Below are 12,374 nucleotides of genomic sequence, written 5' to 3' on the forward strand. Positions count from 1 at the left end.
CCTAACAAATCTGCTTCACTTTTTTGAAGGGGTTAATAAACATGTGGATATAGGTGAACCAGTAGATGTAGTGTATTTGGATTTTCAGAAGGCGTTTGACAAAGTCCCTCATGAGAGGCTTCTACGAAAACTAAAAAGTCATGGGATAGGAGGCGATGTCCTTTCGTGGATTACAAACTGGTTAAAAGACAGGAAAGAGAGTAGGACTAAATGGTCAATTTTCTCAGTGGAAAAGGGTAAACAGTGGAGTGCCTCAGGGATCTGTACTTGGACTGGTGCTTTTCAATATATATGTAAATGATCTAGAAAGGAATATGACGAGTGACATTATCAAATTTGCAGATGACAGAAAATTATTCAGAGTAGTTAAATCACAAGCAGACTGTGATACATTACAGGAGGACCTTGCAAGACTGGAAGATTGGGCATCCAAATGGCAGATGAAATTTAATGTGGACAAGTGCAAGGTGTTGCATATAGGGAAAAATAACCCTTGCTGTAGTTACACGATGTTAGGTTCCATATTAGGAGCTAGCACCCAGGAAAAGGATCTAGGCATCATAGTGGATAATACTTTAAAATCGTCGGCTCAGTGTGCTGCAGCAGTCAAAAAAGCAAACAGAATGTTAGGAATTATTAGGAAGGGAATGGTTAATAAAACGGAAAATGTCATAATGCCTCTATATCGCTCCATGGTAAGCGATATAGAGGCATTATACACACCTTGAATACTGTGTACAATTCTGGTCGCCGCATCTCAAAAAAGATATAGTTGCGATGGAAAAAGTACAGAGAAGGGCAACCAAAATGATAAATGGGATGGAACAGCTCCCCTATGAGGAAAGGCTGAAGAGATTAGGGCTGTTCAGCTTGGAGAAGAGATGGCTGAGGGGGGATATGAGAGGGGTCTTTAAGATCATGAGAGGTCTTGAACGAGTAGATGTGACTCTTATTTACACTTTTGAATAATAGAAGGACTAGGGGGCATTCCATGAAGTTAGCAAGTAGCACATTTAAGACTAATCGGAGAAAATTCTTTCACTCAACGCACAATAAAGCTCTGGAATTTGTTGCCAGAGGATGTGGTTACTGCAGTTAGTGTAGCTGGGTTCAAAAAAGGTTTGGATAAGTTCTTGGAGGAGAAGTCCATTAACTGCTACTAATCAAGTTTACTTAGGGAATAGCCACTGCTATTAATTGCATCAGTAGCATGGGATCTTCTTAGTGTTTGGATAATTGCCAGGTTCTTGTGGCCTGGTTTGGCCTCTGTTGGATACAGGATGCTGGGCTTGATGGACCCTTGGTCTGAACCAGCATGGCAATTTCTTATGTTCTTATGTTCTTAACCTCCAAATTTGTAAAGGCCAGAAGCTCCACTGAATGACTTAAGTGGAACGTTGAAACTACCTTTGGAAAAAAAGACAGAACTGTCCTCAGAGACACTGGAATTCGAAATCCACAAAAAGGGTTCTCTGCAAGACAGGGCTTGAAGCTCAGACACCTTTCTGGCTGAACAAATTGCCATAAATAAAAACAAAAAACACCTTCAAAGTCAGATCTTATGGTGGCCCTCTTAAGAGGCTCAAATGGGGCTCACACATGCCCTTGAGGACCAAATTAAGGCTCCAAGAGGGGCACACCTGATGAACAGAGGGTTGCAGTGCTTCGCTCCTTGGAGGGGATGTACCACATTCAGATGCACATCTAGGGCTGCTCCAAGCAGCCCAGGGTCAGCACCTGCACTCTCAGGGAACTAAAAAACAACCCTTTCGACAGGCTTCTCTGCAAAAATGCCAGAATCTGCAACACTGAAGATTAACCCCCCCCGCTCCATACACCAGGCCTCAAACCTCTCCAAACCTTGACATATGCCAAGGAAGCAGAAGTCTTACAAGCATGCAACAGAATAGAAACATCCTCAGGATATCCTTTCCTTAATTGCTTCCTTTCAAAAGCCAAGCCACTAGGCAAAAGTGATCTGCTTGATCTGAAAATATAGGGCCCTGTTGTAGAAGCTTTGGCAGATGGCCCAGTCTCAAGGGGCTGTCTACTGCTAGATAGATCAAAACTGCAAACCAAGGCCTTCATGGAAACTCCGGAGCCATGAGAATTACCTTTCCTGGATGGACCTCTATTCTCCTCACAACCTTGCCTGCCAGGGGCCATGGTAGAAACAGATCAGAATGTCCTGCAGCCCAGAAAGAACCAGGGCATCTGCTGCTTCCACTCCATGCTCTTCTCCAGCTGAAGAATTGCGGCACCTTGGCATTCCTCTGAGTTGCCATAAAATCCACATGAGGAATGCCCCATCTGTGAGAAATTAGGATCATTTCCTCCTCCGAGAGCTCCCATTCTCCTAGGTCCAAACTTTGCTGGCTGAGAAAATCCACTTGCACATTGTCACATCCCACTATGTGCGAGGCCGCTATCGAGGCCAGATGTTGCTCTGCCCAAGACATCAGCATCTCTGCTTCCAGAGCAACTGCTCGGCTCTTGGTTCCTCCCTGGTGGTTGATGTAGGCCACCATCGTTGCATTGTCAGACAGGATTCTGACTGCATAGTTGTGCAAAAGAGGAAGAAACTCCTGCAAGGCCAACTGTACCGCTCTCGTATCTAGGCAATTGATAGACCAGGCTGCTTCATCCACCAACCATTGGCCTTGCACCAACTGGGACACAGCTCCCCAACCAGAGAGACTGGTGTCAGTCACTACCATCCACTGTGGCACCTTGATGTCCACCCCTTGGCACAAATGGTTCTAACCAAGCCACCACGAAAGACTGGATCTAGCAGACTCCATAAGTGGTAGTGGAAGATGAAACTGCTCCAAAATTGGATCCCATCAGGATAGCAATGCTTTCTGTAGAGGCTTCATATGGGCAAACATCCATGGGACCAATTCCAAAGTCGAAGCCATGGAACAGAGGATCTGCAAGTAATCACAGACCCTGGGCACTCGGGTCTCCAATAGGTTTTGAACTTGAGTCCACAGCTTGACAATCTGCTCCTTTGTGAAAAAAAAACCTTCCCCACTCAGGTACTGAAGTGCATGCCTAAGAACTCCAGAACCTGCGAAGGAGAAAGGTGACTCTTGAACAGATTCACTATCCATCCCAACGAACTACGGTGTTGCACCACCATGTCCACCGCTTGTCTGCAAAGGTCTTCTGACTTCACCCGAATGAGCCAATCATCTAGATTGGAGTGGACCAGCATGCCCTCCTTTCTGAGGGCTGCCGCCACTACCATCACCTTGGTGAAGGTCCTCAGGGCTGTCACTAGGCTGAACAGGAGAGCCCAAAATTGAAAATGCCTCCCCAGCATCATAAATTGGAGGTACTTCTGATGGTTCGGGTGAATCCCTATGTGCAGATACGCCTCCATCAGATCCAAGGAAGCCTCTCACTGCTGCTATGATGGACCTCAGAGTCTCCATCTGGAAATGGAAAACTTAGAGCTACTTTTACCTTCTTTAAATCCACAATTGGACAAAAGGTTTCTTCCTTTTTTTGCACAACAAAATGGAACATCCCATCCCCTGCTTGTCCAGGGAAATGGGAATAATGGCCCCCAGCATTTGCAGCCGCTGTATGGTCTGCTGAATGATCAACTTCTTCTCTGCTGAGGCACAGGTTGACACCATAAATAGGATTCTGAGCAGCTGAGCAAATTCTAAAAAGTGTAGCCTTGTCCTATCATGCTTAGAACCCACTGGTCCAACGTGATTTTGACCCACTCCTTGTAAAAATGAGTCAGACAATCCCTAATGACCGGAACTGAGAAGTGGGCCAGCCTCGCCTCATTGTGACGGCTTGGCTCTGCCACTACCCAGGCCAGAGCTGTCTCGGCCTGCTCTGCGCCCCCAAAATGGATGGCTCCAAGACTGCCACGTTCGAGGCCTCCTGGCTCACTTCCCATTCCCCATTAGTCTTAAATCCCTGCTGCCAGAGCCCCACCCCAAACCCCTCCAAAGGGAAAAGGGCCCTAATAATGCTGCTGGCTTCCCTCCACAGAGAATAAAACACAAAATATCGGCTATAATTGTGAGAGAGACTGGTGTGAGCGGTGACTGTGTGGTCTGTATGGAGTGACCGGTGGGAAACAGACTGGTTAGGGTGGTGACTGGTGAGATGGAGGCAGCCTGATTGGCGTAAAAATGTGTACATATCCCAATTTCACATATACTTTTATGTGCACAGTAAATAGGCTTTTCTGGGGATGAACTTGGGGTAGATTTGGGATTTATGTGCATACTTTTGCTTTTAAGACATATGCACCTATGTTATGTTACATAAGTTATGCCCTACAATTAGCAGGTGTAATGTTGTGTGGATTAGTTTGTGTAAGTTAAGGGTAATTCTCAAAGCAAAATAATGTGCATAAGTTTGCTTTCAAAACTGCCATAATTTATGCATTTCTGAAATACATAAGTTAGGCAGGTCATAAAATCACAGGTTGGTCTCCAAGAGTTTCACTTTTATCCAGATCAGGGGGGGGCCAACTCCAGTCCGAGAGCCTCAAACAGGCCATGGTTTCAGGATATCCACAATGAATATGCATGAGATAGATTTGCATGCAATGAAGGCAGTGCATACAAATCTAACTCCTGCACATTCATTGTGGATTTCCTGAAAACCTGGCCTGTTTGAGGCTCTCCAGAACCAGAGCTGGCCACTCCAATCTAGATAACGATGCTAATTAAGGTTATATCAGCTCTTTCAGAAGAGTAGCTGCACACTATACTGGCTATATACAAGGACTACATCATTTTAATGGCTTATGTGCTTAGTGTATTTTATCTGTTATGAATATTACTCATAATTGATGAAGTCACCAGACAGCGCTGTACTCATTTATAGTGGGCAGAATATAAACAGGTTATTTCTCATTGAGTGTTCCTGTTGAGTTATCATTGCTGGAAAACTTTCAATGTTTTTAATGACACTTGAATATTTATTAATTAGTTGTGAGATGCATAAAATGTGCCAAGATCCCCACAGTGGCTATGCACTATGTTAACTGTTCTTTTATTAGTTACATTAATGGGCAGGGTGTATTAGACATTCCCCTGGCTAATTATATTAGAAAGCACAGTGTGTTTTTCAGCATGTTATTTGTACAGAGTTCGTTTTATGCCAACTCGGTTGCATGGTATAAATAGTGAATTGTCTGATTTATGTTGAAAATGTAGCACACAAGGCAGGATTTTTAACATTTATAGCAGCAATGTCCTCACATACTCTGCAGGGCGTGTGTCTCTGGTTTAGAGCAGAAGCAAACACCACTGTGGGGCACAGATGGAGCATTTAGGTAGACAGTGAACAAGCTGGGAGGAAGAGCAGGGGAATAAGGGTGGCATACTGGTGCTGCTTCTATCTCTGGCCCCACTCATGTGGGTGGTGGGCACCCATAGAAATATTTCATACATTTTAACTGTAGATATTTCATATTAAGATAGATTCACTCTGAGCACATGTGATGTAGTATTTTATGATATCTGAATAACTTTCAATAAAAAAAATCCCACAGATAGTTAAGAAATAATTCCTAACAGGTGGGCTATTACTTACTGACAATTAATAGCTTGTGTCTGCAGGAGCTACTCAAAGCAAAGCCAAGCAAATACTCTCTCTCACACAACTGTTCCATGAAAGAGGGAAGTGTGCCAAGATATTAATATGGAGATGGTTTTGCCAGTCCTACTGCAGTACTATCTAGCACTGCCAGGGAGCTGACAGCTTGTACCAGCAAAACTGCATAGGCCAGGGATGGTCAACTCCAAGAGCTACAAACAGGATATTCGCCATAAATAGGCATAAGATAGATGTGCATACAATGGAGGCAGTGCACGCAAATCTGAAAACCAAGCTTGTTTGTGTTTATCAAGGAACAGAGCTGGCTACCCTAGGCATAAGTGTTCACCCGGGTTCATGAAAGGATATGGGTATGATTGCTTAGATGTGAATATTTCCTTTAAGTTTTTGTTAAACGTGAAAGACTTTTTTTGCTAGGTACCTGTAACTTCAGAGTTTTCTGTGCTCTTGATTTAACTTCCCTTAAGAAATATAATGTAGTGGCATTATAATAAAACAATTGTGCAGAAACATCAGAGTAGTATGCTGACTATTTGACTATACTACAGCAGCTGTTGAAAGCTAGTGTTGTAGTACCAGAGCAGTTACTAAGAGATGTGACAGCATGTGATTATGAAAAGCTGCATTCTGACCACACCAAAATCTAAGCCAATTAGCTACATGCCTAATGGTGGTTATGGTAATCGTGATCGATTGGTGAGGTTACACTATCAAGTATACAGTCAGAGTTTAGATTTAAAACCCCCCCCCCCCCCAATGTTGCTCATCCTTTACCACCCATATGTGTCTCAAACTGATCAGGCCTAGTGAGTGCCCCTTGACAACAAACTGGTGGCATCTGATGGTGCCGCAGCTGAGTTTCGCCATCATAATTATTTAACTAGAGTGACTCCTTGTCCCTTTCCATCAGTACCATTCAGCCAATAAGCATTTAGGACTCTTCAGAGTGACCGTACTCAGATAGCTGGTACCCGGAGCGCAGAATCCAGAACTGGCATCCAAGCGACATCACCCAATCAGAAGCCAAGAATCCCAGCCTCATTCAAACAATGAAAAGAATGAATGCCCATCCCAGAGACATCCGTTGCTACATTTTGCTTGTCACGATGAGGACCTTTCACTAATTTGCATGAGATGAATCCCAAATAGTAACAGTGCAAGGTTTGTCACATAATACATATTAATTGCCACCCAAATTCACGGTTGCTAACTCGCGTGATTGAGCCCTGTGGTGGTAAGGTTTTCTGAGGGGGGGGGGGGTCATACAGAAAGCAGGCAGCACCTCAATGGCCCATGCTGAAGTCAGGAAAAGCAGCACGTCTCAGCATGCGCTGTAAAGGTCCAGGAGCCTGTTTCTGGGTATGAATACAAAGGAGCCCATGCACTACAAATTTAGTGCACACTGGCTAAAATGTTTAGCAGGAACACTAAAATGACTCTTAGGTGATTCCCAAAATGTTTTAGTGTGCCTTCTAAAGTGCAGTATCTATAGTTCATGCATGCTGTCTTAGACGTACACCGTCACTACGCTACTTCCACCTGAATACTAATAATGTGCACCTGCCATACAAAATAGCATGCTTGTGCTAAACTGAGCATGCTCCATCTATTCCTCCTGGCTCGCCTCCTTCCTTTAAAACAGAATAGAAGGAAGCCTGGCCGATGGGGCTGGTTGTCTGTGCTGTAGAGAGAACTGGGAGAATAAAAGGATACCAGAGAGGAGGTTTAAAAAGACAATAGATAGGGGAAAACCAGAGGTCTTTGCGGCTTGTGTTGTCTCTTATTTCTTCCGTATGCGTGACTAGATCAACGAAGGAGCATGTGTGTATGTGTGTTTGTCATTTCCTTGTGTAAGTCTTGAAAAAAACAGAATGAGAAGATGTGGTCACAGGAGCCACCCTTTGAAAGTGACCGGGGGTGTTGGACTCAAATTTCAGTGCCCCCCAGCAAAAAAAAAAAAAAAAAAAAGTCAGAACACAGTGGGTTGTGAATGTGAATAACCAGCCTGGAGAGGAGCAGGTAATGTGGATATAGGGAAGACTCATGTGGCCAAAACAAAATCTAGGGGAGACTCAAAGTCCTACCAGTCATTCTCCCCAACCACTCCCCACCAGTCTCTTTCCTGCCCCATTTCCTCCACAACAGCCCATCCACACACCAGTCTTTTCCCCTAACCTCCTCTGTCATCACTCTCTCCACCACTTTTCTTCTCCTAATCTCTCTTCCTCTCCTCCCTCCTCTTTGCACTTAGTTCTCCTGCATGGGCAGACTTTGCATTTTATAATCTAGGGGGAGGGGGTTTAATATCTTCCTTTCATCTCTACCCCCTACATCCCCATTTCCCACTGACCTGTCGTCCTACCAGTTTCTCTTCCCATCCCTCCACTCCCTGTGCCAGCTTAGTTTATTTATTTATTTATTATTATTTTTAATATGCTGACATTCAGGTACTGTAGGTATTTCCTTTTCCTCAGAGGGCTTACAAGGTGCACAAGGAGCAACAGCAGGACTTGAACCCTGGTCTCCTGGTTCATAGGTCACTGCTCTAACCACTAGGCTGCTCCTCCTCCCTCCTGCCCTTACTGATTCCCTCCCCTCACCAGCTGTTAGACTATCTTTCATTGGCAGGCTCACCTCACCTCTTAGTTTGTGATTCATCCTCCTCCACACGCTTGGACCCCATCCCTACTCTACACATCCCGAGCCCAGGCACATTTTCCTTTTTCTGGAGCTGCTCCTGCCTCCCTGTCCCCTGCAGCACTTCTCCCAGCACTCACAGATCCCAGGCCAGAGCCAGTGCCAAACCTGCATGTCCTGAGCCCTGGCAGCTCAGCAGTCAGTATCCCCTCAGCTCTAGGGCCAGTGACAGATTAAGGATTTTGCAGCCCCCCTCATACAGGATAACAGAGCAGAAGGTCTAAGGCACTGCCTTTCTTTGCTCTCCTCTCTCTGTTCCCGGCTCACCTCCTCCTCTCATGTCCCTAAAGGACAGGGGCAGAGGGGCTGGACTAGGGAGCAGAGAAAGTTCAACATCTCTTTGCCCTCTATTATGTTCCCTGGTCTCACCTCTCTCCCTTACAGTAAACAGGAGGGGAGGGGCAGGAATAGAGAGGAGAGGCAGTTTTTCTTCCATCTACTCCAGCCTCACCCCTCCCCTTCTGTTCTCTCTGAGAGGGAAAGCCTGGAGCAGGAAGCAAAATGCTGCTCTCCACTGAGCTGAGAAGTAGCAAATCTTTAGCTGGCCTGCTGCCCCCCTCAGATGTTTGCCACCACAGGCACAGGCCTAGTGGGCCCATTTGCTAATCCAGGCCTGTCTAGAGCCACAGCTGCATGTGCTGCTCCCTGCTCTCAGTTTGGAAACCCCAGAGATAACTTCTGTCTCTCTTGGGATACAACAGGAAAATGATGTATTTATTTTTGTGAATAAGGAGAATGATGTTCACTTTCATTCCCCCTTAATTCAAGCCTGACTGTAGCCCCTATCAATAATAGAGCTGCTAATTGTTAAGAGACAATTTTGAGCCTGTATCACTTCACAAGCCACCACAGCCGCCTCCCCTTCCTCATCATTTAAGTGAAATACCTTATTTATCTTGGTTATTGCAAGCCTGGAAGAAGAGGCCAGATACTGCCTGTCCCTCATCCTTGACACTGCCCAGCTAGCACAGAAATGTTCCCTAAACTTTGAATAAAATCTTTTTTAAATTTGTGTGTGTAATTTGACTCTATCCTCTTGTCTTTGCTTGTTCTTGGCTTTCTCTTTGTTTCCTTTATTCCTCCTCATTCCTTTTTCTTTTAAAGCTTATATTCTGGTCTTCCTCATTTCTTTGCTATTTCCTCCATGTGTGCATCTTTCTCTCCGCCTGCCGCTTTCATCCCTCGCCTCACTCACTCATGTCCCTTCTCTCCACCATGATTCTCTCAAAACCCTTCTCTTGCTTTACCTCTCCTATCAGCTCCATTTTTTTCTAACCACACGGTTTCTTTCCTAGTCCCTCTACTACACTCTTCTTCACCTTCACTTAACCACTCACCTGTGCTACTCTTCTTATCAGTGCCATGTCTCCTTTTCCAGCTTCTATTTTTCTTTTACCTCCTCTCAGCTACTTTCCTCTTCTCACAACCCAGGTCCTCTTGCTCAGCCCTCTCTGTTACTCTCCCAGCCCAGGTTTTACTCTCCCTATCCCACACAGCTCCCAGTACCTCATCTCCCTCGTTACCATCCAGAATTCATTCTTTCAGCTTCTCTTCCCCCCAGACAGCATCTCCTTTTATAATCAGATTGTAATGCCCCCTTACCTCTACCATAGCATCCTGCCACACACAAGAATCTTATCTAGAGCTTTCTGCACTCCTGAGCTCCTTTTATAGGTCCTGCAGCCGGGACTTCCTGTGGCACTGGCTGATGACATCATCTCCTGACTAGATATATAAGCAAACCCTGTGCAACCAGCTCGTGTCACGGCAACAGGCTGGCTAGCATTCTTAGTTGCTGCTTCTCTGGGTCCATGCTTGCTGGTGGCTGCCCTGCTACTTTTAGTTTCTCTTCCATGACTCTGCCAGCACTGGCCCTTGCCTGTGCTGTAACACTGATTGACCTCTGCCAGCCTGTTCCACTTAGTGCTGGCACCTTGCCTGTGCCTTGGTTCTGCCTGGGATGAGCCAGCTGCTTCCTGCTGGGACCAAATCTGGGTTTGCCCTGATTTGGTGGTGCTAATCTGAGAGTGCTTCTTGGCTCACTCCCTGAAACCTGTCAACCTTCCCATCTTCCCAGCCCTCACTACCTCTCCTCCTCCCAGCAGTTCTCTCAGGGCCTCTCTCACCCTCCTTAGAGCTCCTCTGTCCCTTTTTCCTTTTCCCTCTACTGGGGGGGGGGGGGGGGGTGCCATCTCTCTCACAGTTTGGCTAAAGATCTGTTTCCCCCTCCACCCCATACAGCTTTTGGGCAAGAGCTGCTTCTGGTGTTCCTGCCTTCCATCACGTTTGCTCATGAAAGGGAGGGAGGGACTCACCAGTGCTGTTGCCCAGCTCAAAAGGAAGCTTTGCAGCCCCTCCCTTTGTCCATGGTCGGAAGCAGAGCAGCCCATTCGGCGGAAAGAAGAAACATAAGCCTCCCCCCACCTTGCAGTCAGAAGGTGCAGACCGAGCCCTCCGAGTTGCAACAAACAGCCTTGGCCTTCCACACCCCCTGTCCCAGCAGTGAGAAGTGTGGCTGCGGAGTTACAGCTTGCAGCAACGGCCTCCCAACCCAGCAGTCCCGAGGAGCACAGCCCGCCAGGCTGAAAGAAACACCCAGCCTTCCCCTCCCCACCCAGGCAGTCAGAAGAAACGTGGCCGCAGAGCCACAAGAAGTAGCCACGGCCTCCCAACCCAGCAGTCCCGAGGAGCAAAGCCCGCCAGGCTGAAAGAAACACCCAGCCTTCCCCTCCCCACCCAGGCAGTCAGAAGAAATGCGGCCGCAGAGCCATAAGAAGCAGCAACAGCCTCCCAACCCAGCAGTCCCGAGAAGCACAGCCCGCCAGGCTGACAGAAACACCCAGACTTCCCCTCCCCACCCAGGCAGTCAGAAGAAACGCGGCCACAGAGCCACAAGAAGCAGCCACGGCCTCCCAACCCAGCAGTCCCGAGGAGCAAAGCCCACCAGGCTGAAAGAAACACCAGCCTTCCCCTCCCCACCCAGGCAGTCAGAAGAAATGCAGCCGCAGAGCCACAAAAAGCAGCCACGGCCTCCCAACCCAGCAGTCCCGAGGAGCACAGCCCGCCATGCTGAAAGAAACACCAGCCTTCCCCTCCCCACCCAGGCAGTCAGAAGAAATGCGGCTGCAGAGCCACAAGAAGCAGCCACGGCCTCCCAACCCAGCAGCCACGAGGAGCACAGCCAGCATAGCTGAAAGCAGAATCAGCCTCCCCATCCCCTCACCTCTCAGCAGTTAAGAGGAGCATGACCCGTGGGGCCGAAAGAAGCAGCATCGGCCTCTCTCTCTCTGGCAACAGTCATGAGGAGGAGTAGCAGGGCCAGAGACTAGAAGCCAAGAGGAAGAGCCTAGTGGCTGTCCGGGCTGAAGGAGGAGGCTGCTGCTGCCCCTTGATCTTACAGATGGGGAAACAAGTGAAAGAGCGACAGAGGTGTGTGTGTGTGAGAGAGACTGAGCATGAGAGACAGGGAGCATGTGTGTGGGCGTACATGATTGAGCATGAGAGACAGAATGTATGTGTATCTTTCAACATGAAAGACAGAGCATGTGTGTGTATGACTGAACATAAGAGACAATGTGTGTGTGTGTGTGTGTGTGTGTATACCTACATATGATTAAGCATGTGAGACAGGGTGAATGTGTATATCAGTGAGCATGAGACAGAGCATGTGTGTGTATGATTGAGCATGTGAGACAGCGGGTATGATTATATACGACTGAGCATGAGACAGCGTGTATGTGTATTACTGAGTATGAGAGACAGCGTGTGTGTATGCCTGAACATGAGACAGATCCTGTATATGTGTGTGTGTATGATTGAGCATGTGAGAGAGAGAGCAGAAAGTTTGTGTGTAATACCCCTCCCCCTGCAAATCCATGACAATCTCAGGGCATCTAGAAATCAAAGGTTCCCAGGTAGAGATGGGGAAATCCACTGCTTATCCCTAGGTGTTAGCAGCATGGGATCTATCTAATGTTTGGGAACTTGCCAGATACTCGTGACCTGACCTGGATTGGCCACTGTTGCAAACAGGATGCTGGGCTTGATGGATTCTCAGTCTGACCCAGTATGGCAATTCTTTT

The 12,374-nt window shown here is 47.0% G+C and overlaps 1 protein-coding gene across 6 annotated transcripts in view; it reads right to left on the bottom strand.

Annotated features, from left to right (window-relative positions):
* The window catches only part of TPPP3 (tubulin polymerization promoting protein family member 3), an 89,950-nt gene that overhangs the window by 19,878 nt on the left and 57,698 nt on the right, over positions 1-12,374 (bottom strand). The window contains exon 1 of one of the 6 annotated variants that reach the window (XM_029608791.1): positions 9,895-9,976. The exons of 4 other annotated variants lie outside the window; for them this stretch is intronic. The gene's annotated coding sequence lies outside the window, so the exon portion shown is untranslated. Of the gene's footprint in view, positions 1-9,894; positions 9,977-12,374 lie in introns of those variants that run through there. One more of the 6 variants, XM_029608792.1, reaches the window with a different exon arrangement.

Source organism: Rhinatrema bivittatum, chromosome 7 (genome assembly GCF_901001135.1).
Source record: "Rhinatrema bivittatum chromosome 7, aRhiBiv1.1, whole genome shotgun sequence".
NCBI classification, from domain to species: domain Eukaryota; kingdom Metazoa; phylum Chordata; class Amphibia; order Gymnophiona; family Rhinatrematidae; genus Rhinatrema; species Rhinatrema bivittatum.